A 26,211-nucleotide genomic window follows, 5' to 3' on the forward strand; every position below is an offset into this window, starting at 1 on the left:
GGACTTTTAAAAAAATAAATGAGCTGTGTCATCTGCAAATATAGATAGTTTTACTTCTTCTTCCCTTTCTATTTCCTTCTAGATGTTTTAAAATTTCCTTTTCTTGCCTGATTTGCATGACTAGAATCTCCAGTACAATATTGAGTAGAAGTTGCAAAAGTGGATATCCTTGTCTTGTTCCTTGTCTTAGGGGAAAACATTGAGTCTTTCATCATTCAGTATGATGTTAGCTGCAGATGTTTCATAGACGTCCTTTATCAGGTTGAAGGAGTTTTCTTCTATTCCTAATTCGTTGAGTGTTGTTGTTGTTTTTAATCATGAAAAGCTTTGAATTTTGTCAAATGCTTTTTCTGCATCTGTAAAGATAATCATATGGTTTTTGTCCTTTATTCTGTTAACTGTGGCATATTACATTGATTGGTTTTTAGATGTTAAACAAATCCTGCATTCCTAGGATAAATCTCACTTGACGGTCATGTATAATTCTTGTTATATGCTGCTGGATTTATTTTGCTAGCATTTTGTTGAAATTTTTTGTGCCTATGTTCATAAAGGTTACTGGTCTGTAGTCCTCTTTTCTTGTGGTGTCTTTGTCTGATTTTAGTATCAGGGTAATAGTAGCCTCTTATAATGAGTTTGGAAGTGTTCCCTCCTATTCTATTTTTTGGAAGAGTGTGAAGGCATGGCATTAAATCTTCTTTAAATATTTGAAAGAATTCACCAGTGAAGACATCTGGACTTTGACTTTACTTTCTGGGAAGTTTTAAAATTACTAATTCAATTTATTAACTTGTTATAGGTATATTCAGGAATTCTGTTTCTTTTTGAGAGAGTTTCAGCAGTTTGTGTCTTTCTAGAAATATGTCTAGTGCACTTATTTATTTGTCACACAGCTATTTTTTTTTTAAGGTCAGTAGTGAAGTCCCCTCTTTTATTTCTGATTCTAGTAATTTGAATCTTCTCTAATTTTTAATTGGTAAATCTAGTTAAATTTTATTAATTTTGTCAATCTTGAAAAAAATCAACTCTTTGCTTATTGATTTTCTCTATTATTTTTCTATGCTCTATTTCATTTATTTCCATTCCAATCTTTATTATTTCCTTAATTTTCCTTATTTTGGTGTTAGTTTGCTCTTTATCTTTTTAATTTCTTAAGGGAGAAGGTTAAGTTACTGATTTGAGGCCTTCTTTCTCTTTCAACATAGGTGTTTACAGCCACAAATTTTCCTCTAGGCACTGCTTTTGTCACATCTTATAAATTTTGATATTCTGTATTTTTTCTCATTAATCTCAAAGTTTTAAAAAAAATTTCTTTGTAATTTCTTCTTTGACTCACTGATTATTGAAGAATTTCTTGTCTAATTTCCACATATTCATGAATTTTCAAAATTTCCTTCTATTATAGATTTTCCACTTTAATTCTATTTAGGTCAAATAACATACTTTGTATGATTTTAATCCTTTTACTTTTATTGAGGCATGTTTTATGGCATAGCACATAGTCTGTCCTATCCTGGGGAAATGTTCCATGTGTGCATGAGAAGAATTCTCTTGTTGAATGGAGTGTTCTATAGATATCTGTTAAATCTAGTTGGTTTATAGCATTTTTCAAGCTGTTTCCTTATTGAACCTCTGTCTAGTTGTTCTACCAATTCTGGAAAGTGAGATATTATAGTCTCCAACTATAATATTATCATTGAAGTATTTATGTCCGCCTTCAATCCTGTCATTTTTTGCCTCCTGTGTTTTTGGGGTGCTATTGTTAGATGAAGATAGGTTTATAAAACATACCTTCCTAATGGATGGACACTTTATCATAGTAAAATGTTCCTTTTGTGTTCAATAGCACTTTTGTCTTAAAGTCTATTTTGTCTGCTATTAGTACAGCCACTTCAGCTGTCTTGTGGTTACTGTTTGTATGGTACATATTTTCCCATTGTTTTACTTTCAACCTATTATATCTTTGAAACTAAAGTGTGTCTTTTGTAGATTACATCTGGTTGTATCTTTTAAAAAATTCACTCTGTCGTTCTGCCTTCTGATTGGAGTATTTAATTCATTTACATTTAATGTAATTACTGATAAAGTAGATTTGCACCTTCCATTTTGTTGTTTGCTTTCTACATGTCTTATGTGTTTGTTCCTTTTTCCATTACTGCTTTATTTTGCATTCAATATATATTTTCTAATGTAGCATTTTAATTCCCTTGTTTCTTTTTCTGTATATATTTTTTAGTTATTTTTGTAGTGGTTGCCCTGGGAATTACAATTAACATCTTACCTTAAAACAAACCAGAACAGATTAATGGTAGATTAATTTTAAATGTTAGGCAAAAACTTTGCTTTAGTGTAGCTGTTTCCTTCCTCTTCTTTATATTATTGTTGCTGTCGAAATTGCATATTTATACATTTGAAGCCTGTCAATAAAGATTTAAAAGTGTTATTATAGTCAGTTGTCTTTTTTTTTTTTTTTTGAGACAGAGTCTTGCTCTGTCACCCAGGCTGGAGTGCAGTGGCGTAATCCCGGCTCACAGCCAGCTCTGCCTCCTGGGTTCACACCATTCTCCTGCCTCAGCCTCCTGAGTAGCTGAGACTACAGATGCCCACCACCACGCCCAGCTAATTTTTTGTATTTTTAGTAGAGATGGGGTTTCACCGTGTTAGCCAGGATGGTCTCGATCTCCTGACCTCGTGATCCACCTGCCTCGGCCTTCCAAAGTGCTGGGATTACAGGCGTGAGCCACCGCACCCGGCAGGCAGTTGTCTTTTGATCAAATAGGAGGACAGAGTTACAAAAATACATTTATAACTTCATTTTTACTTATATTGTTACCTTTATCAGTGCTCTTTATTTTGTATGTTAATTCAGATTATTATCTATTGTCTTTTCATTTCAGACTAAAGTACTTCTAGTATCTCTTGTAAAGCCAATATAATAACAAATTTTATCCATTATCATTTATCTATCTGTGAATGTCTTAATTTCTCCTTCATTTTTGCTGGTTAGTTTTTGCCAGATATAAAATTTTTGACTGACGGTCTTTTACTTGCAGTACTTTGAACATGTCATCTTACTACCTCTGGCCACCATGGTCTCTGCTGAGAAGTCAGATGACAATCTTATTCCTCATCAGTGATGAGTCATTTCTTTCTTGTTACTTTCAAGAATCTCTCGCTTTGGTTTTATGATATATTTAGGCATGAGTCTCCCTGAGTTCTCCTTCTTAGTATTGATTGAGCTTCATTCAAGAATTTCATTTAGTTCTTTAAACATATAATTTCTGTCTATTGACATTCTCCATTTGGTGAGATACTATTGTTATAGTTTAATTTTTTTAGACACAATTTTCTCTAGTTCCTTGAAAATATTTTTAATAGCCGACTTAAAGTCTTAGGGTACTAATTTCAACAACTGTCCCCCATGGGACAATTTATATTGTATGCATTTTTTCCTATTTTTCTGAATGTCTCATATATTTTGTTGAAAACTGAACACTTTAGATAATATGATGTGGCAACTCTGGAAATAAGTCCCTTTTATCCTGGATTTGTTGCTTTTCTTTCTCTTTCTTTCTTTCTTTCTTTCTTTCTTTCTTTCTTTCGGTGGTGTTGCTGTTGCTATATACTTGTTTAGTAACTTTGATGGACTAGTTTTGTGATGTCTTTATTACATGTAGTGTGTATCTGTATTAGTTTGTTCTCATGCTGCAATAAAGACATACCTGGGACTGAGTAATTTATAAAGAAAAAGGTTTAATTAACTCACAGTTCCACATGGCTGGGGAGGTCTCACAATCATGGCAGAAAGCAAAAGGGAAGCAAGACATATCTTACATGGTGGCAGGTGAGAGAGCTTGTGCAGGAGAACTGCCATTTATAAAACCATCAGATCTTGTGAGACTTATTCACTACCGCGAGGGGGAAACTGCTCCCAGTAGTCAATTATCTCCATCTGTCCCTGCCCTTAAGGCATGGGGATTATTACAGTTCAAGGTGAGATTTGGGTGGGGACACAGCCAAACCATGTCAGTATCCATTTAAGTCTCTGCTCAGTTTTCTTAGTAGTCAGCTAATAATTGGTGGTCATATATTTCTTTCTGCTTTTTTTTTTTTTTGAGGTGGAGTCTCACTCTGTCACCCAGGCTGGAGTGCAGTGGCATGATCTTGGCTCACTGCAATCTCTGCCTCTCAGGTTCAAGTGATTCTCCTGCCTCAGCCTCCTGAGTAGCTGGGATTACAGCTACATGCCACCATGTCCAGCTAATTTTTATATTTTTAGTAGAGCTAGGGTTTTGTCTTGTTGGTCAGGCTGGTCTCAAACTCCTGACCTCAGGTAATCCACCCACCTCAGCCTCCCAAAGTCCTCGGATTACAGGTGTGAGCCACCGTATCTGGCCAGATGTCTCCTTAGATGCCTTTAGACAATATAATTTTTACCCTTTCCTGGGGGTTCTGTATGTATGATGGGGCATGCTTTAGATGCTCATGTAGGTACTTACAACTCTCTGTATCGTTTACTTTCTACTTGTATATGGTTTCAAGGCCAGCCAGAGGTAAGATATTGGAGCTTTCTGAGATCTTTTCCAGGTGCGTCCTTCTAAATATCCAGGAATAGATCAGAGATTTCCCAATGTCCCTATGGGCATCTTTCTCTCTATTTTCCTTTTAAGGTTTTGGCCAGGCTGTTGTTTTTTCTAACTGTTATTACAGACTCAGGTATTTGTGATGCTAAACAATTGCTTCTGATTGTTTTTAACAAGTGCTCTAAGGACAGAGCTTTTCCTACCTAGTAAGCTTTAAGCCAGGTCAAATAATGACAACACCTTGTGCGTAAGGATCTTCCAGGAAACATGTCAAATTGTGACAATGCCCTGGAGCATGGAACTTTTTAAGAAGCTCCAAACTCAGTTCCCACCCCATTTTGTAGCTGCAAGGAAGATCGTCTTCTTAACCACCTGGGTTGAGTGATTGCTGGTTTTTAAGGCTACTCTGGAGCTGGGGAGGAGGTGGTGGGAGTAGATCTAGTTAAAGTACCATAAATCCTGATGTTCTTACCAAGGATTAGCTGGGATTTTTTGAATAAACACTCCTTAGGTTGTTATATGGCTTTGGTTAATTTCTAGAGTTGTGAAAAAAATTTTTTTAAAATTTATTATATTTTAAGTTCTGGGATACATGTGCAGAACATGCAGGTTTGTTACATAGGTATACATGTGCCATTGTGGTTTGCTACACCCATTGATCCATCATCTACATTAGGTATTTCTCATAATGCTGTCCCTCCCCTAGCCTCCCACCACCTGACAGGCCCTGGTTGTGTGATGTTCCTCTCCCTGTGTCCATGTGTTCTCAGTGTTTAACTCCCACTTATGAGTGAGAACATGTGGTGTTTGGTTTTCTGTTCTTGTGTTAGATTGCTGAGAATGATGGTTTCCAGTGTCATCCATGTCCCTGCAAAGGACATGAGCTCATCTTTTTTCTGGCTGCATAGTATTCCATGATGTATATGTGCCACATTTTCTTTATCCAGGCTATCATTGATGGGCATTTGGATTGGTTCCAAGTCTTTACTATTGTGAACAGTGCCACAATAAACATACATGTGCATGTGTCTTCATAGTAGAATGATTTATAATTATTTGGGTATATACCCAGTAATGGGATGGCTGGGTCAAATGGTATTTCTAGTTCTAGATCCTTGAGGAATTGCCACACTGTCTTCCACAATGGTTGAACTAATTTATACTCCCACCAACAGTGTAAAGGCATTCCTTTTCTCTACATCCTCTCCAGCACCTGTTGTTTCCTGACTTTTCAATGATTGCCATTCTAACTGGCATGAGATGGTATCTCTTTGTGGTTTTGATTTGCATTTCTCTAATGATCAGTGATGATGAGCTTTTTTTCATATGTTTGTTGGCTGCATAAATGTCTTCTTTTGAGAAGTGTCTGTTCATATCCTTTGCCCACTTTTTGATGGGGTTGTTTTTTTCTTGTAATTTGTTTCAGCTCCTTGTAGATTCTGGATATTAGCCCTTTGCAGATGGATAGATTGCAAAATTTTTCTCCCATTCTGTAGGTTGCATGTTCACTCTGATGATAATTTCTTTTGCTGTGCAGAAGCTCTTTAGTTTAATGAGATCCTGTTTGTCAATTTTGGCTTTCGTTGCCATTGCTTTTGGTGTTTTAGACATGAAGTCTTTGTCCATGCCTATGTCCTGAATGGTATTGCCTAGGTATTCTTCTAGGATTTTTATGGTTTTAGGTCTAACATTTAAGTCTTTAATCCATCTGGAGTTAATTTTTGTATAAGGTGTAAGGAAGGGATCCAGTTTCAGCTTTTGGCATATGGCTAGCCACTTTTCGCAACACCATTTATTAAATAGTGAATCCTTTCCCCATTGCTTGTTTTTGCCAGGTTTGTCAAAGATTAGATGGTTGTAGATGTGTGGCATTATTTCTGAGGCCTCTATTCTGTTCCATTGGTTTATATATCTGTTTTGGTACCAGTACCATGCTGTTTTGATTACCGTAGCCTTGTGGTATAGTTTGAAGTCAGGTAGCGTGATGCCTCCAGCTTTGTTCTTTTCGCTTAGGATTGTCTTGGCTATATGGTCTCTTTTTTGGTTCCATATGAAATTTAAAGTATTTTTTCCCAATTCTGTGAAGAAAGTCAATGGTAGCTTGATGGGGATAGCATAGAATCCATAAATTACTTTGGGCAGTATGGCCATTTTAATGATATTGATTATTCTTATCCATGAGCATGGAATGTTTTTCCATTTGTTTGTGTCCTCTCTTATTTCCTTGAGCAGTGGTTTGTAGTTCTCCTTGAAGAGATCCTTCATATCCCTTTTAAGTTGTATTCCTAGGTATTTTATTCTCTTAGTAGCAATTGTGAATGGGAGTTCACTCATGGTTTGGCTCTCTGTTTGTCTGTTACTGCTGTATAGGGATGCTTGTGATTTTTTAATTCTTTTATGGAAGGGCTTATTTATGGAAGTCCTTACTCTGCCATGTATAAATCCTCTTTCAGTTAGATATGAGGACCTTTTAAGTAATTTCTGCATGCCCTATGTTAGGTGCTGCTGCTAGAATGAGAAATAAGATATAGGGCTTGCTTTCATCTCATAATGTGAAAAGGAGAGAGACAAGTTGCATACAAAAGCAACAAAATGTTACACACATAAACGGATGACCAGGGTGAAGTAATGGCTCAAGGAATGTAGTGGCTATATCCACCTTCGGGGCAAGGTGTGACCAGGAGAATCATGGTGAAGGAGTAGTCTTACACATATGGACATGAAATAACGCCATGCATTTGGGAAGCTGCTTTGGAATCAAGGTTGGGAGTGGTAAGAGTGGAGGATGGGAAGATCATCAGGGGCCTGGTGTCAGGAGGTTAGAGTGTTTTTGAAAAGCTATGAGAGCCTCAGCAGAGGTTTGAGCAAAAGTCTGACTTGTTCAGATGAAAGTGAGCAAAAGTCACACTGTCCACTGTGTGGGAGTGCATTGGAGGGTAAGTGGGAAAAGGGATGGGAGTCTTAGGAAAGAGGACTGGTTTCTTAACTTGGCAGAGAGGTGATGGTCAATACCTGGGAGTAAGGTAGTGGCAGTGGAGAAAGGAAGGAAGGGTCGGAGTGAAGAGGTAATTCAGTGGTGGAATCCATGGGACCTGAAACCCAATTGCATATGAAAGGAAAGGTCAGAAGAATTCTTTTTTGGCTGAAAGATATAGCTTGTTCCCATGAAGAAAGCCATGGGCCCTCTAAGTTTCAACTGCCCCCAGGAACGTGTTCTGGAATCCATGATACAGTTACAGCAAGGGAAGTAAATTAAGAAATAATCTCCAGTTCAGGCATCAGCAACACGGGTCATTCTTCCAGACTTCCCTGGCTGGGTTGGGCAGCTCTTCTTAGGCTCACACAGAACCTGCTTCTTATGCCCAGCAGAGCACTTAGCATATTTCTTTAAAATTATTCATTCATGGGCCTATCTTTCCCTGTAAACCATGAGTGGTTTAAGCGTAAGAACCAAGTCTCACTCAGCATTGCTTCCCTAGCTTGTCCCAGAGTAGGGATTAACAATTGTGTGTTGAATTAAGGATGGGTGTAGAAGGTTAGGAGGAAAGGATATCTGAAAGGGTAGTACTGAGTGGTTTCATAAATCTTTAAATTTCTCCCCAAACCCAGTACCTCCCAAACCTGGGCAGAGTGTTCAGTTGTCATAGCCCTGCTCAGTGCTTTAGACACTCAGCCTCCCTGGGGCAAGGGTGGCACGTTGATCAAGTTGGTTTCTCTTGAGCCACCATCTTGCATTCTAGGATCCCCACTGGGAGCTGTTAGTGTGCCTTGAGGCCAGGTTGTGCTGGACACATCTGTGTTGATGTTTTCTTCCCTCCGTCTCCATTTAGGAAGCTGACATGGCTCCAGGCAATGTAACTTCTGTGGGCATCATTTTCGAGTGGAGCTTTTGGACAGTTGTAACATTTGTCAGGTGCTTGGGAGGTCTATGCAGCTGAGCTGGAGCTTTTTCTGATTTTTAGGGACTGGGAGCTTCAGGTTGTCTCCTTAAGTAGAGAAGCAAGGTGGAAATTGGGAAAGAAGGCTGTAGGGGAAGATCACTTCCATCCGGTCACCAGATGCTAAGCAACTTTGTAGGGGAGAGCAATGAACCCGTGGATGCTGGAAAGGAATGCTGGGAAGGGAAGGAGGGAAGGGAAGAGTGGCAGACCCCTGTAGGAGCCCACCAGGGACCCTTGCACCATGAGCACAGTGAAACCCAGACCAGTGAGGAGGCCTGACCAAAGGAGAGCGAGTGGCCCAAGCCATAGACCTCAGGATCCACAGACCACCCTCTGTCCTCCCTCCCTCTGCCTTTCTTCCTTCATTCCCTTGCTCCTCCTTTCTTCCTTCCTTCTGCTCTTTTTGCTTCCTTATTTTCTTCTTTTCTTCCTTCCTTTCTTTCTTCTTCCCTTTCTTCCCTCCTTTGTTCTTTTCTTTCTTCTTTGCTTCCTTTCTTATTTCCCCTTTTCCTTCCCTCCTTCCCTCTGTCTCTCTTTTCTTCCTTCCATCCTTTTTGTCCTTAGGAAGGAAGGCAGGAAAGAGGAAGGGAGGGAAGGCTGAAGGAAGGGGAAAAGGAGAAGGAAAGAAGGAAGAAGGGAAGAGAGGGAGGAAGGAAAGATAGAAGGAGGATGGGAAGGAAGGAAGAAAGAAAGGAAGAAGGGAGGGAAAGAAGCAGGGAAGGAAAAAAGGAAGGAGGGAAGGAAGGTGAGAAGGAAGGAGGGAAAGAGAGAAAAACAGATGAAAGGCAGAAAAGGAAGGAAGGAAAGAGGGAGGGAGGGAAGGTAAAAAGGAAGGAAGGAAAGAAGGAAGGAGGAAAGGGAAGAAGGAAGGGAGGAAGGAAGAAAGGCAGAAGGGAGGGAGGACAGACGGTGGTGGGTGGGTCCTGAGGTCTTTGGCCACAAGCCACGTGCTTTCCTTTGCCTCAGGACCCAAGTGGCGGCAGGCCTTCTCACTGGTCTGGGCTTCACTGTGCTCATGATACCAGAGTCCCTGGCGGGCTCTACAGCGGGTCTGCTCATAGCTCCCAGGCTGACAGATGCAGGAGACTTGTTGGGCACAGCTAATGTGCCTGGTGGTGCCAGCTGTGAAGGGAGGCAGAGGCAGGCTCAGAGGAGAACCCAGTGCCGCATGATAATTGAGGCTTGCATTTGGGGAGCAATTTAGTGTTTTCAAAGCACTTTCATGTACATTATCTCATCCTATCCTCAGAGCGATACTGTGAATGTGTTATTATCACTGTGTTCTGTTCAGAGTAGAAATCTGGGCTTAGGATGTATTGCCATTCAACAAGTCAGGGCCCACTTCTGAAACTCCTGAGACTGGCCCTGGAGCCCTTCACTCCAGGCCTAGACAGCACACAGAGAGCTCCTTGCCAGCCTCCGCGTGACTCTACCACCGAGCCTCTCTGTCTGAGTCCTCAGGGTGAAGGCCAGGGTTAATAGCAGGGTCTGCAGAAGTCCCACCTCCCTCCTCAAGCCACCAGCAACAAGCGGGAAAGTTCTCAAGAGATCAAAAGAAATGTTTTCCGTGAGTGAGGTCAGTGCTCACAATGGTGCACCCATGGGTGGAATGCAGTGCTCCAATTCCAGCAAGGTTGGTGCGGCCGTGATAGAAGTCATTAAACCAGGCTCAATCCATTGATTCATTCATTTGGTTGTTCGCCAACATGTAGCAGCAATTGTTAATGCAAGGCAGGTGAGAGATTCTTGGGTGGGGGCAAGGGGAGAGACATACAGGTGAGTAGGGCGAGGTCCGGCCCTTGAGCCTTGGCTGGTGGAAATGTATAGTGCTCTTTCTACCTTAGCATGGCTGTGCTGTGTGGATATATGCTCTCATGCCCACAGCAAATGCAGAGGGGAGCTCAGTGTTGAAGGCTAGAGAAAGCTTAGAAAGCTTTAGCAAAGAGAGGGCTCTAGACCTGGCCAGGGAAGGCCTGCTGTACTATGATATGATCACAACCTTTTCCTGACTCTGTGTCCTGCAGGCAGCACCTGAACACTTCACCACCTGTCTGTGTGGGCAGAGTGATTTTAAAACTTTGCCAGCTTTGCTAGTGAAAATGGAAGATTGTGCAACTATTTCAGAGGACAGTTTGTCTGTTTCTTAGAAAGCTAAGCATAAAATTACCTTAGGACTTTGCTATTCTGCTCCTAAATATTGACCCAGAAGAGGCTGGGCATGGTGGCTCACACCTGTAATCCCAGCACTTCTGGAGGTTGAGGCAGGTGGATCACTTGAGGTCAGGAGTTTGAGACCAGCCTGTCCAACATGGTGAAACCCTGTCTCTACCAAAAAATACAAAAATTAGCCAGGAGTGGTGGCACATGCCTGTAGTCTCAGCTACTTAGGAGGCTGAGGCACAAGAATCGCTTGAACCCAGAAGGCGGAGGTTGCAATGAGCCGAGATTGTGCCACTGCACTCCAGCCTGGGTGACAGAATGAGATCCTGTCTCAAAAAAAAAAAAAAAAATTACCCAAAAGAAATGAAAAAAAATATATCCACACAATGACTTGGACATGAATGTTTAGCGCAGCTTTAATTGAAAGAGCAAAAACCTGAAAATGATGCAAATATTCATTGACAGGTGAATAGATAAACAAATAGTGATGTTCTCAGTAATAGAAATTAGACAGTAATTAAAACAATCTGGTGATACGCACAGTGACAAAGATGAATCTCAAAAACATGCTGAGCAAAAGAAGCCAGACCGGAAAAAGAGTACATTATGTATCATTTTATGTCTATGAAACCCTGGAAAAAGTGAATCTGATCTTGAGCTATAGAAAGCAGACCAGTGGTTGCCTCGGGCGGCGGCGGGTGGGAGACTGGCTGGCAGCGCACAGGGAACTCTCCCGGATGATGGAAATGTGCTCCATCAGGATCAGCGGTTGGGTGCACAGGTGGATGTCCTTGCCAACTCATTGCCCTGAACACCTCAAGGCAGATGCTGCCAAGGCACTGGTGCAACATTCTGGAGACCCTGCTGCATCTGGTCTTGTTCCCTTTATTTACCAGGTCACAGAGAGGGCCAAAGTTTCCCAGGGGAGGGTCCAGTTTGGCCAGCACAGGGCAGGAGTGTCGCTGAGAAGTGTTGCATCAGTCAGGGTTCTCCAGAGAAGCAGAATCAGTATGCATACACATAGAAGAAGAGACTCATGATAAGGAATTGGCTCAGGCACTTTTGGAGGCTGACAAATCCCAAGATGTGCAGTCAGGAAACAGGAGACCCAGGAGAGCCAGCAGTGTCAGTTCTAGTCTGAAAGATGTTTCAGTTCAAGTTTGAAGGTTGGAAAAGACCAATGTCCCAGCTCAACACAGTCAGGCAAAGTTCTCGCTTCCTCAGCTTCTTTTTCTTTTTTTCTTTTCTTTTTTCGAGACGGAGTTTCACTCTCATTGCTCAGGCTGGAATGCAATGGCGTGATCTTGGCTCACTGTGACCTCCGGCTCCCAGGTTCAAGTGATTCTCCTGCCTCAGCCTCCTGAGTAGCTGGGATTACAGGCAGGTGCCATCATGCCTGGCTAACTTTGTATTTTTAGTAGAGATGGGGTTTCTCCATGTTGGTCAGGCTGGTCTTGAACTCCCAACCTCAGGTAATCTGCCTCCCTCAGCCTCCCGAAGTGCTGGGATTACAGGCTGGAGCCACCCCGCCTGGACCCTCAGCTTCTTTTTGTTTTATTTAGGTCTTCAACTGATGGGATGAGGCCGACCTACATTAGTGGGGGTGACCTACCTTACTTAGTTACTGATTCAAATGCTAATCTCATCCAGAAACACCCTCACAGACACACCTAGATTAATATTCAGCCAAATGTCTGGACACCCTGTGGCCCAGTCAAATGGACACATAAGAATCACAGGTGTCACCAAGGGGCCTTGAGGCAACAGATGGGTATTGTATTGTTTAGTGTGTTCATATGGGTTCAGTGTAGCAGGGCACCTGTGGATGAGGGGCAGGTAGTTTGTGACTTACCGCTGGCATTCCTATCTTTGAGAAGATTATGGTGCCATGAGAGAGACTGTCATCAGTAAAAAGTTACTCATGGAAGTAAAATTTAAACTGCAGTAATATTTACAAAAGAGCATGTGGGGTCCAGGAGAGGCCCAGGTTGACCTGACCTGGCAGGGGTCAGAGGGGTTTCTAGAGGTTATTGGCCCTGGGCCTGTGAGGTTTGCCTTTGTTGTCCACTTGCTGGGTTTTGCCATCATGGCCCTGGGTAGCTGGCACATCTCCTGACTCCCTTATGGGGAGTTTCAGATGTTCCATTCTTGCTTTAGTTAAAAGTAGCTCAATTTGGGGAAGGTCCTTACTTGCAGGTTGTCTCACCTTGGTAGGTGACAGCCAGGTTTGCAGAGGCTGCCTTTCCATGTCACGTTCACCCTTAGGAGCCAGACCAGGCATATAGACGTCCCCAGCCTGGCTTTCCATTAACCTCTCCTCTCCCAAGCTTGGGGGAAGAGTTACTTGGGAATGGGTGGCTGCTGACCTTCAGCATGAGTGCAGGGAGAGCATGGCCTACAGTGCAGGCTTGGGGTCTTGCCGTACCAACACTGTCTGGGATTCAGGGTGTTCTAGATGGGCTGCAACCCTACCAAGTGGGCTCAGGGTGTCAAGACACTCTTTTCTGCATTTTCGCCGGGGAGAATATTCATCCTTTCCTCCTTTCTACTGCTCTCTGATTTCATTTTGGGGAGCTCCATCTTGCCCTTATGTGTAGTCTGGGGGGATTATCCTATTTACAGAAGCCAAAGGGGCCAGATATGTCTTCTTAACTGCCTAATACCACCAGGGGGAACACCAAGGCCTAACCTGGCCACTTAAATGCTTTCTCGTGGGGCTCTAAAAATTTGAGGACCAAAGACCTGGCTGGAAATCATTCATGGGGTGTGTGAGGCTGGAGGACACTCTGGCCACACCATTTCTACTCTCAAGTTATTTTTGTAGTTTGTTCTCCAAACCCCTGGAGCTGCCTCATATCCCAGATTCATTCTGTAGCTTTGGCAGTGTGATACGGTCTGGCTCTGTGTCCTCACCCAAATCTCATCTTGAATTGTAATCCGAATTGTAATCCCCACGTGTTGGGGGAGGGACCTCATGGGAGGTGATTAGATCATGGGGGCAGTTCCTCCATGCTGTTCTCATGATAGTGAGTGAGTTCTCAAGAGATCTGTTGGTTTTATAAGGGGCTTTTCCCTGCTTCGCTCAGCACTTCTCTCTCCTGCCACCATGTGAAGAAGGATGTGTTTGCTTCCCCTTCCACCATGATTGTTTCCTGAGGCCTTCCCAGCCATGCGGAACTGTGAGTCAATTAAACCTCTTTCCTTTATAAATTACCCAGTCTTCATAGCAACCTGAAAATGAACTGATACACAGTGATTCTGTGAGTTGCCAGATTCCTTCCAACAGTTCCCCAACTTTAATTAGAATCAATTTCTGTTGCTTGCACTAAAGAGCCCAGTGGTTCTTGCTGGATCCATTTCAAATTCACGCCTACCCTGTTCTGCACTCCTCAATGGGAGAAAGGGCATTTTCCATTAATCTCAATGAACCTTTTTTGATTAGCGTTTGCAAAGTGCTGGGATGTGAAGGGGCTTTCCTTGTGCTACCACTGAATGGGTAGCTTAGAGTAATCAGACCACATGCATGAGCCCAAACCAGGCCAAGATGGTCCCTTGGGGTCAAAACTGCACTTAATCCCCACCTGCCCCATTTGAAAAGAGAAATCCTGAGCATCTATTTTAAACTTTTTAAAGATATGACGTTTATGTAACTCACCTCTTTGAAGTTGGAAATATCCTCATAAACTTTGAAAGGAATGAGCATTGGCAGCTTATAAGTTTCCAGAAGAGAGTGCTGGGGAGGTTGGGCTAGCAGGAGCTTGCTGGAATGGGAAAGGTTGAGAAAGGGAGTTGGCACAGCCAATTAGAGATTCAAGTGGTCAGGGTGCCCAGGTGTAAGGAACTTACACCTGGAGTGCAGGACTTGCACAGCAGGTGCAAACCGTTTGACACCATGGCTTACAGTCTGACTCAGGAAATGATTTGGGTTAAAATTAAAATAAGAATAAATATTTGGGAAACGAGATATGAGTTTAATGAGTGCTGAAAGAAAGAGGCTGCCCAGTGAGGCTGCCCAGGGGCTTGGACATTGCATGCCCTGAGTAACCACATCAGGACTATGGCCATCCACTTTGAGGGCCTCGAATCAATTTTGCCAGGGAGCCTGGAGGTGACTTGAGTGGGTCAAGCTCACGAGAAATTACTATGAATGTCACATCTTAATTTCCTTATCAAACTGAGAAAGAGAAAGGGCTGAGGGGAGCACAATGGCCGCCAGCTCCCTTCTGGTGGAGGCTGAGCTGGAGAAGCCTCAGGGGTCAGAAGGGGAGGAGTCCCACTCTAGGACTGTGGGTACAGGTCAGCTGCACTGTCCACTGTGACTATGGCAGACAGGGGCAAAGTGTGGGCTTGTGGGAGCTCAGGAAAGGTGCTGACTGACTGTCTGATGACTAAATGAATCATGGAGAAAAGACAGCCTGGAGTCTCCACTTGCTCTGTCGAAAGGGACCTTTCTGACCCATTGAACCCTGTCAGTTGCTAGTTGTGTCTTATCCCAGGCACAGCTGGAGGCCTGGAAGCACTTTCCCTTCAACATGCCCTACATCTTTGAATAGGATAGTGCCCCTAATGAGGCTGAATTCATGTTCTCAGGTCCTGCTGTTTCTGCTTTGACTACAGAGACCCTCCTAGATAGGGGACCGGGCAGAGGCCAGCTGGACCCTCTACCACTGATTCCACCCATTTTACTCCCAGAGGAGGCCATCGCATCTAGGTTCTTGGCACTTCCATAAGTTGTCTCTCATGCTGGAGGCTGGCTATCCTGATGCAGGTTCTGAGGGGCCTCTTAGTGTCTCCATATGTTGTTTAATCATGGCTACAGGTTTGCCACCTTGATGCTGACCCTAAGAGCTGGGACTCTGGAGCAAGGGCAGAAAAGCTTCTTTGTCCCAGTTTCTACTGAGTAAGTTCTTCCCTGCACCGTCCAAGGAACAGGAAGATGGAGTCTTTCCTTCAGGCCCTGGAATCTCATTCCCAGAAGCTGGGAGTCACAGAAGGGGAATCCGGTGGTTCTCATAACTCCATGCTGTGCCTGCTCTGCCCAGCATTGGGAAGAGTCTTAGTCAATGGTATGTTTTTTGTATTTTTGTATTTTTTGTATACTTGTACCTGTAGACGCCAATCCTTTAGACCTATTTCAAAGTATGTACTAGAAAAGGAGAAAAAAACACAAGTTCAACAAGTGTCTGCAGTGGGTTTGACATTTTATATCCATGATCTCATTTAAATTTCACAACACCATGGGGAACTGAACTATGGCTCAGAGGGATTAAGTGACTTATTCTAGATCACAAGATTAGTAAATGTTTGAGTTCACATTACTTCAACACTTATTAGTGTAATTTACTGCCTTGATCTGTATTTTGGGGGTTTAGCACAGTTCTGCCAGTTTGGAAGGACCTGGGAGGCTTTATAAGGACAAGTATTGCCTGATTTTGCTATTTTCTGCTTATGCTAGAGTACACTGCTTATGAGGAACCACATGATACAGTAATGTTGTCAAATTTAGGGGCAGCTTCCTTACATATATCAAGGGCCATCTATCTTTGGCCCTTTTGTAATAATTCCTTTTATAATAAAGAAAGTATAAAGGCTTTTTTTGGTTGCCTGGAGTGCTGATAAAAGGACCATTAGTATTTCCTATATTTATGACTTAGGCTTTCACGTAGACTTAATTTCTGAAGATTTCCTATTGCTGCCAGTTACTCTCACTCCATTAAATAGTTAGGACATAGGATAAAGAGAGACAATGTTTAGAGTAACTTAGCATGCTTGCTGAATACAATAATTGGCAGTCATTGATTTATAGTGGAAGTGATGGTAAACCTCTTTCTGTTAGATTTCATATTTAATTGAACATCCTCTATTGCCATCCTCCTGTCCTGAGTGCTATCCAGTTATTATCTTCATTAATGGCATTTCATGATGTTGTTTTCTGGGACCAGAGCTTCCCACTGGCTCCCCTTCTTTCCACCATTTTATGTGTTTGTTAATTTCAAGGCAGTTTCAGACACTCCTGTAAATTGTTGAACAGTAATAGACTCCCCTCCTCTCATCTGACTTGATTATGAAGTGCCAAATTCCAAGTTCAGAAGGATTTGTTATTTGGAGATTATTTTGCCCTCTTTTGTAAATTGATTTCTTTTCCTGCTAAGACAGCCAAAGAACTGCAATGATTTTCTACCACAGAGAGGTAATGAGGCTTAGGGGAAAAAGCTTAATAGGAAAACATTGTCCCACACTGAGAATTAGGAACTCAGGGCGGAGAAGAAGAAGATGAACATTAAAACCAGACAGTGTGATATTTCTGTGTGAGGGTTTCTGTGAAAGTGTGCATGAATTGTTCTGGGAAGGAGTTATGGCTGTACCTTCATGCACATCAGAGACTACCTATACAGAGGGACTGTGAAATGGCTAAGCACTTAACCCCTCATAGGCTGAAGCAGGGGAGAGGGGTTTGCAATTGAGTGTGATGTTGGGAGGCCAGGAATATTATAGAGTCCACAGATTCTGCAAAGTGGAGAAGGCTTTTTTAGTTATACATAGTCTGGAAGTTTCTTCTCACAAAATATCCTAGCAATTACAGTTGACCTTTGAACAATGTTGAAGTTAGGGGTGCTGACTCCCTACATAGTCAAAAATTTACATATAACTTTTATTGTTCAGATTATTTCATCACTCAGGTATTAAGCCTAGTACCCATTAGTTATTTTTCCTGATCCTCTCCCTGCCCTACCCTCCACCCTCTAATAGGCCCCAGTATGTGTTGTTCCCTTCTATGTGTTCTCATTATTTAGCTCCCACTTATAAGTAAGAACATGCAGTATTTGGTTTTCTGTTCCTGCATCAGTTTGCTAAGAATAATGGACTCCAGCTCCATCCATGTCCCTGCAAAGGACATTATCTCATTCTTTTTAATGGCTGCATAGTATTCCATGGTGCATATGTACCACCATGGAATACTATGCAGACATATAACTTTTGACTTCCCCAAAATTTAACTATGAATAGGATACTGTTGATAAGAAACCTTACTGATAATATAAAAAATTAACACATACTGTGTTTGTTATACATATTATATACTATACTCTTACAACAAAGTAGAGAAAAGAAAATGCTATTAATAAAATCATAAGGAAGAAAAAATATAGTTACTATTCATTAAGTGGAAATAATCATCATAAGTGTTTTTACCCTTGTTGTCTTCACATTGAGTAGCTGAGGAAGAGGAAGAAGAAGAGGGGCTGGTCTCGCTGTCTAGGGGTGGAAGAGGCAGAAGAAAATCTGAGTGTAAATGAATTCATGCAGTTTAAACCCATGTGATTAAAGGATCAACTGTGTACAGTTCTCCCAAGATAATAGCCTAGATCATTGGTTTGGAGGGGGGATCATACCAGAGAGAACCCATGAAACAGAGATGTAGTTCAATTTGCAAGGCCCTGTTTTGTTTCTTTTTCTTTATTTTTTCTCTCTTTTCCTCTTGTGGCAGAAGGCTTTCTTTGGAGAGTGAGCCAAGCCTTGAATAAAAAAAAACGCAAACACAAAACACCTCCTTAAAAAATGGGTTTGTTGCAGATCCCACACTTAAACCTGAAGGCATTGCAGTAATATTGCAATTGATATCAAAGTGCCTGTTTCATCACAGATGAGTTGAGGAGTTTGGGAAACACTGAAGAGGGTTAATAAAAGAATAATTTCTAAAACATGGCATTGCTAATTTTTTCATGTCTAGCTTTTCCTCTGGATGGATCTTAAAAAACAAAACAAAACAAACAAAACCAGACTATTTTTGGTTGTTCTCTGAATTGTTTTGAAAATTTAGCCTGTTCTAGGAGTTTGCTTCCTCATGCTGTTTTCAGGTTGATGTCGTAACATGTGCCCCTCTTTGTTTACTGAAAATTATTAACTCCGTTCAATTGCTCTTTTGTGTCTTTATTCTTGCATTTCCTTCCTGTTTGTTTCTTAGAGGATGCTATTCCCATGTAGGCACCTTGCTACAAGAGACAGAAAGGAGAATTGACATAAGTCTTGTTTTTGAAAGGTTTGTTTGGGAAGATGGAATGTTTGGTGCTTTGGATAGTGTTCCTTAGAAGTAGGGCCTGACATGAAGATTCGTGAGCACTTTATTTATTGAGAAAGGGAGATGCTCATAAAGGAGTTAGGGAGATAGGATGGAGGACCGGATGGACCTACAAAGGCAAGGCGTCGGCCTCACCCCCAGGAACACAGGTGATGCTGTAGAGTGTCCTATGGGCTTTTGTTCTACAGCAGCATTGACCATGGGGTGGGAACAGGGCCCTGTGGGCACCTCTGGACTTTGATTGCTCCAGGGAAGGTTGTGAGCGTGAGCCTTTAGCCAGCACCTGTGGGCCCTGGGGCAGGGCCAGTGAAAGAGATCCTGGGGTGTGTCTGGGTGGGCACCAGCAATGTCTGCTGCAGTTGTGTACATAAATCGCCTTAGATAAAGGTAGAAAATAAGACATGTTACTAGAAGTTTGAGATAATGTGCGATGAAACTTCATAAGGCATAGAGGGTGACTTGACCTGGGAGCATCTGGGAAGATTGCATGGGAGAACCAGCATATGAAATGAACCTGGAGAGATTTGAGCTTTTTGATCATGGGTAGGGAAGTGTGTTTTGGTTGTATGTGACAGAAACCCCAACTAAACGTCTCCCACCTATACTCCAGGCCCAGCTAAAGCTAGTATAAGCAGAAATATAGAAATATAACATGTGGGCACACTTAATGGGGACGTCTGAGGGTACATGCTTAGCACTCTCTCTGCACACCGGTGCTGCTTGTCCTTTTATTTGCTCTGATTCCGTCCCATCACATTCAATTATTAATTCAACAAACTTGCATGCACTATATGCCAGACAAAAATCCCTTGCCCTCCTGGAGCCCAGAGTCTGGTTCTCCTCATGGTAGGCAGGATGGTAACTGCCAGCCCCAGCCCAAGGAAGACAGTGACCTGGTTTGGTCTTGCTTGAGATGTTTCCATCCTGTGGTCTGGTCACGGTGAACAGGAAGTTAGAAACATCCAATGACCGGGGATAGGAGTGGGATCTTGTGAGTGGTATCTAACAAGAGCCAGATGGAGTACTGCAGGGGCCATTTCCCAATGGAATGGGGATGCCAGACAGGCTTCTAACTCCAGACGTCTCCCGCATATACTCCGGGCCCGGGGTTCAAGTCAGATGATGGTACAGTATTACTTCTGGAAGGAGACTCTTGAATGATCAGTGACGGGGCTGTCAGAGTGCAGGGCATTTGGAGAGGAGTGGTGTAAATCCGGCTGGAACTTGATTTGAGAGGACTCTGAAGCTGCACCAGCACTGTAGCCTTTGTTCTGGGAGCCACAGAGGATGATGGGGCTTGGCATGCCAAACGGGGTGTAGGAAGATCACTCTGGCAGGAAGTTTGTACAGGGCATAATGTTTGCTGGATTTGAGAACTGGTTGAAATTAGAGGACGAATCAAAGGTGACTGCAAGGATGTGCTTCTGCTTTTAAATATTTTGTTATCTCACAGGCCTTTTGAGATGTTCTCCCCACTCTGCTCCTTGACAAGACCATTGATTACAGTCTGGTCAGGCTTGGATTCTCAGATCCTCCCTTATCTGTAGCTGTATCATTTTTAAAAGTCTTAGGACATGGAGTTACATCTTGCTTTTCTTTGGGCATTTCACAGTCTCTTTGGCTAGAGTCTGGGATACATTTGTGATTACACTGAGCTGTACCCTCTCTGCCTAGCACGTGCTATTAAAATGACAGGACCACTTTCTCTTAATGTTCTTGCCACTCCATTTCCGGAACCATGTCTCTTTAGCTCCAGAATAGCGGTGTTTCCTCCATCGCTTCTAAGTTGGCAAATTGTCACTTCAGGTGCACGGCTCTGGGCTTAATGGCTCTTCACGCAGATATTTTAGTTGAATGTAAACCTCCCATTGCTACTGTGTTTTGTCTGCTCCCTATTTCCATGAAAGGAAAAGGAAGGAATTTAAGTTCATTTAAGATCATTAATTTATAAAATTCTTCCATGCCGTGATGCTAGGCTTTGTCACCTACCAGGTATCTCTCTCTCTCTGTTATCTGTCTATCTATCTACCCATCCATTTATCATCCAGTTACCCATGTATCCATCCATCTACTCACCCATCCACCAACTACCCATCCATCCATCCATCCATCCATCCATCCATCCATCCATCCCTATAGTCCTCTCTCTCTCTTTATATGTATCTCTCTTTTCTCTGTCTCTCTCCCTATAGACACACACACAAGAAACACACAGATATCAGGGGAACAACTAGACATTTTTGTTAATTTTATTTTAGTCATTAATATAAGTGCATTTAATCCCAGCAATAATCTATAAAGTAGATATTATATCTCAGCGATTATTCACAGAGTTTCAGGCAGGTTAAATAATGTGTTAAAGGCTGGGCACGGTGGCTCACGCCTGTAATCCCAGCACTTTGGGAGGCTGAGGCGGGCGGATCACGAGGTCAGGAGATCGAGACCATCCTGGCTAACACAGTGAAACCCCGTCTCTACTAAAAGCACGAAAAATTAGCCGGGCGTGGTGGCGGGCGCCTGTAGTCCCAGCTACTCGGGAGGCTGGGGCAGGAGAATGGCGTGAACCCGGGAGGTGGAGCTTGCAGTGAGCCGAGATCGCGCCACTGCACTCCAGCCTGGGTGACAGAGCGAGACTCCATCTCAAAAAAAAAAAAAAAAAAAAAGTGTTAAAAAATATAGTTAGTCTTTGGAGATGCCAGGATGGAAGCCTAGAAGGTTTGATGTAAAGATTGTGCTCATCAGAGCACAAACAATGTGGCAGCACCATCCATAATAGCAAAAACCTGGAAACACTGTAAATGAAAATCAATAGGTGTTTGGATAAATAATTGAATATTTATCCATAAAAAGAAATACAATACCACTTCCCAAAAGAATGGATTAGGTCTACATACACAAAGAGTGAGAAAATGTTCATGATGTATTGTTTTATGACAAAAAGAAGCAAATTATACGATAGTATGTATAATATGATTTATTTCTGTTAAAGTTATACTTATATTTTTATATATGCATAGAAGGGTCTGGAAGGATGCCCAAAAATATGCAGTTACCAGTGATTACTTCTGGGAAATGAGATTGGGGAATAAAAAGGAATTTTCAATTAAAACTTTTTTGAAAATTTTGCAATTATTTTTATTTTAATAATAGTTATTGCTGTTATAAAAATGTAAAAACCGATACAACACCCTGGTACAAAAGGCTATCTGCTGCCCTTCCCCTCCCGCACCCCACACCTGTCAGAGTACCCTCCTGGGAGAAACACGTTTTCAGTTCCCATGGAAAGTGCTTCCTTTGTCCTCTCCACCCAAATTTAAGCATCATGTCCAGATGGTTTATCTCCTCTCCACTTTGTGTATTCCTGTGTGGGCTTAAAGTGTATTTTTCTGTTCATGTTCCTGATTATAAAGTTAATACTTAAAAACATCAATTCAGACAACAATGAAATATCATATTATGTTTCAGAATGGTCAAGATATTTTGGAAGCAGTTTACATATATTTATTTTTTCCTTAAAGCACGTGTTTTTATTAAAATTTGAAAAGACTGTATATACTTAGAAGCATTCAGAATGTCAAAAAAACAGCAGGATCTTTTTTCTTGCAATTATAAGCTGGTATTAAGTTCACAGAAGAGTTAATACAAGTTGCATCGAAAACAAAACTACTACTCCAAATATAGTTTGTGTTATATGTGACCTGCTTTAAATTTCTGTGTCAATTTACAGCCCCATACTGTAAGATACAAAGTTAGTGCCTATTGCAAATACCTCTAAAAGACAGGTTCATAATGTTTTAATCCTAATACTAGGCTTACTATACAAAAATTATCCTACACATCCTTATGATTTCAATTTTTAAAAAACCAAGTGAGATGTGTGTAGGGCAGTTAATTCCTTCAGAGAAGAGAACATCTTCTAAGTTGGGAAATTGTCACTCCAGGTGACAATGCAGCTTCCCAAAAGGACTACCTAATTCCTCAACTCCATCCTCAACCACTTCATCCTCACCTTCCTCTTCCTTGGACTTGCTGTTTTATCCTTGGCAAGTATCTCTGTTTTTTAAAAATAAACTTTTCATTTGGAATAATTTTAGATGAGTAAACAATGGACAGAGAGTTCTCATCTATCCCCTTACTCAGTTTCCCTTGATGTTGATTATCTCATCTAATCAAATCCTACATTGTCATGGTACATTTGTCAAAACAAAGACACTGACAATGGTACATTACTATTTAAACCCAAGACTTTATTTGAATTTCACTAGTGTTTCTACTGATGTCCCTTTTCTGCTCTCAGTTCTAGTCTAAGATACCATATTGCTTTTAGGACAACTTCTTTTTCTCCTGTGGTAGGCTTTAACCCAGCAAAGCAATACCATTTTCAAAAATTTCCTCAGCTTGGTAGGCTTATTGTAAGGTTGCTTATCACCTGCAGTGTTATTCAGCATTCTCCTAATTCTTTTGCAACATCTCCAAGATGCTCTCCTTTGATTTCTGGGGATAGACAGAACAAAATAAGAACAAGGTTGAAGGAGGCTATTGAGTGTATTGGGACTCCTGACCCTCTTTCTTTCCCCTTCAGAAGGAAATAAGGCTTTCATAGCGAGGCTTTATGCTTTTGCCATGTCTTCAGCATCCTCTCTTCTCAGCAGATTTGGTGGTCTTCTTTACTAAGCATTTTTTAGAAAATTCTGTGAAGTTGACTGAAGCATCAGGTGCTGCTTCTTGTATGCCTTTCTCTGGCACAGCGTTCTGCAAAGTCACGACACTCTCCATGGACATGCACTTGTGGGTCTGTGGTGACCACAATGCCCCTGGGACAATGACTGGGTCTTCTAGGGGAATCTGTAGCCATAGCTTCATTCCCCAAACTGGCTGCCTTGCTGATACATGCTCTACATACATATTTTTAAATTATATTTTATCTGAGTTACGAAAGTTATCAATGGCCATTATAACAAGAAAAACAGTTCAAAGATGTGTAAAGCAGTATTCTCCCCACCCCACACCACCTCCTTTCCCAGGCTCCCTGTTCACAGCCTGGAGTGTATCCTTGCACAGCTCTCTGTGGGTAACAAGGTACCAATGCATGTGGTGGGTACTTACCTCAAACCACAAATTCAGAAGTGGAAACAACACAGCCTTTTACGACTACAGCGGAACTTAATTTTCATCTTGCACTTCCCCTTCTGTGTGGGGGCAGAGAATGCAGCCACGGCCATGCTGTGTTTCCCCTGTCCCCTTCTCCTGGAGAAGCCTCTCTGATTTGGCAGTGAGAATAATGGTGCTGGTGGACAGTGCTGGTGGGGACTGCACTGGTTCATTGTCATCACTGTCGCGCCTCTTCTGAGCCATACACTGTTCCTTCTGGACTTGCTGTCGTCTCTCTTGCTGTGTTCGCCAAGTCATCCACATTTCCGCATTGTGAGCCATTGGAACTTATGACTGTGTGCTTCTCATACCCACCTACTATTGCCCTGTCCACGACTCTCAGGTCACCAGGCAGCTCCACAGGCCACACTGGGGAGTGTGGGTGGGGTTCTGGGAGGCCCCTTATGTCTACCTTCCTGGATGCCTGAGAACACTGGGCTTGTTGGCATCACAGTGCAAAATGAAGCTGAAGACGGTTTCTCAGAGCTGCCCAGGACTGACCTGGGGATTCTTCCCCCCACAATCCCCGGAGCTGGCCTTGGCCCTGGGAGCAGGGACAGCATCCCTTTCCAAGCTCCCACTGGACTCTGTTACTCAAGTCTCTCATGTCATCTCTTTTTGCCTGAGCATTTTTCTCTCTTCATGGCATCAAAAGTATTTTCCCAAATAAATTATTCAGAGCAGTGATTTCCAAAGTGGGTTACACAATTGATTCCTTGGTGTGTCAAAGAAAATTATTAGAACTTCTGTTTGTAATTTTTAAGTCAAAAAGGAAAGTAGTGAAGCTTCCTAATATTTAACACGAGTTGACACTTGGGTCAAATGGAGTGGACACTGAGCAGGGTTCAGAGCAGTGACCTTATCTGGCTGCTTGTCTTCTCAGGGCATTGAGCACAACCTATTTGATCTGCCATGAGATACCATTAGCTGATTACTTTTTAAAACACAAGACCTTTCAATGGCAGACTCTTTATAGTACCTTGTAATGAAATGGGGAGAAAATTTTGAAATCTTTTGTACTACCCAGAGCTTCACCGGTGATCTTTTGGCAAAGTGCTTAAAAGTCTGGGACTTGATGCTAAGACATTTTTCTCTCATTAAAAAACGAACTTTGAGGATTGCTGACCCTATTTGTAATAATGAGATAATGTCAATTGAATGCTACCTGGCAGATACTCTTCCAAAAATTAAACGTATTTTATCTGTCCCTTCAGTTTTTTAACAATGCATAAGAAAGTAATTGCTTTATGAAAGAAATTATTGGTTCAAGAGAGCATTTTGAAAATGAATGGTTGGAAATATTTCCAGTATTTTTAATTGTTGTTGCTGAAAACCATATGTGTCATTCATAAATAGTAATTTAAAGCCCTTATATCTGCTTACTAGAAAACAAACCTTGGAAACAGAATTTTCTAATCCGTATATAAAAAACTTCCACAGTGAAGCATCTCAGGATGTTTTGAAAGTGCTTATGAAAACTATGAAAATTTTACCATCCTAAAAACCTGGGAAACAGAATTTTCTAGCCCATGTGTAAGAACCTTCCAGAGTGAAGGGTTTCACTGTGCTTTGAAATGACTTCCTAAAAACATGAGATTTCAGTGTGTTTGAAGTATCTGGGAAGATGGAAATGTATTAGTCAACTTTTTGACAAATTCTTTGTTTGCTAAGATTGAGGAAGCAATACCCCAAAGAACTTCTTCAGTTTAGACATATGGAAATCTGACAGATACCTCTTTCAGCTACAGTACCCATTAAAATCAAGTATTGAAATAAATGGAAACTGGAAGCAGGCTTTGAATTATTGTATTACAAAGGGTTAAACCAAGATTTAAAAAAAAATTAAAGCATTTTCAATTACATTGCTGGACTTAAATTGTTTATAATGGAGCATATATGTTTTTAATTATACCCAAAAGATTTTTTACTATTAATCACATTAAATCGTAACTTATTAAAATCATTTATTTCTTCTTTTGGATCTCCTTTTAGTATTATATATTCTAATGTGTTTTATAATCTATAGTAATTCATGTGCATAATTTTTAAATACCTAAGTACACATATAATGGAGCACCTGCTTCAAAGGTTTTACTGATAGGTGTTCACGGTTAGGATGCTTGGCAGTCATAGTTTGGATGAGGACCTCAGCATTTGAAACTCAAAGCCATGAGTTAACCTTTATTTCTATAGTCTGCTGGGGTACCCATTATTTCCATGTCTTTAGGAGGGCCACTGGATAAAAGAAATTAGTAAAATGAAAACATGTCAGTATTATAATATTCTGCAAAAACAC

The 26,211-nt window shown here is 41.7% G+C and overlaps 1 protein-coding gene across 4 annotated transcripts in view; it reads left to right on the plus strand.

Moving 5' to 3' along the window:
* Positions 1–26,211, plus strand: part of GRID1 (glutamate ionotropic receptor delta type subunit 1) — a 782,044-nt gene that overhangs the window by 413,498 nt on the left and 342,335 nt on the right. The gene's annotated exons all lie outside the window — the stretch shown is intronic.

This window comes from Symphalangus syndactylus, chromosome 4, assembly GCF_028878055.3.
Source record: "Symphalangus syndactylus isolate Jambi chromosome 4, NHGRI_mSymSyn1-v2.1_pri, whole genome shotgun sequence".
NCBI classification, from domain to species: Eukaryota; Metazoa; Chordata; class Mammalia; order Primates; family Hylobatidae; genus Symphalangus; species Symphalangus syndactylus.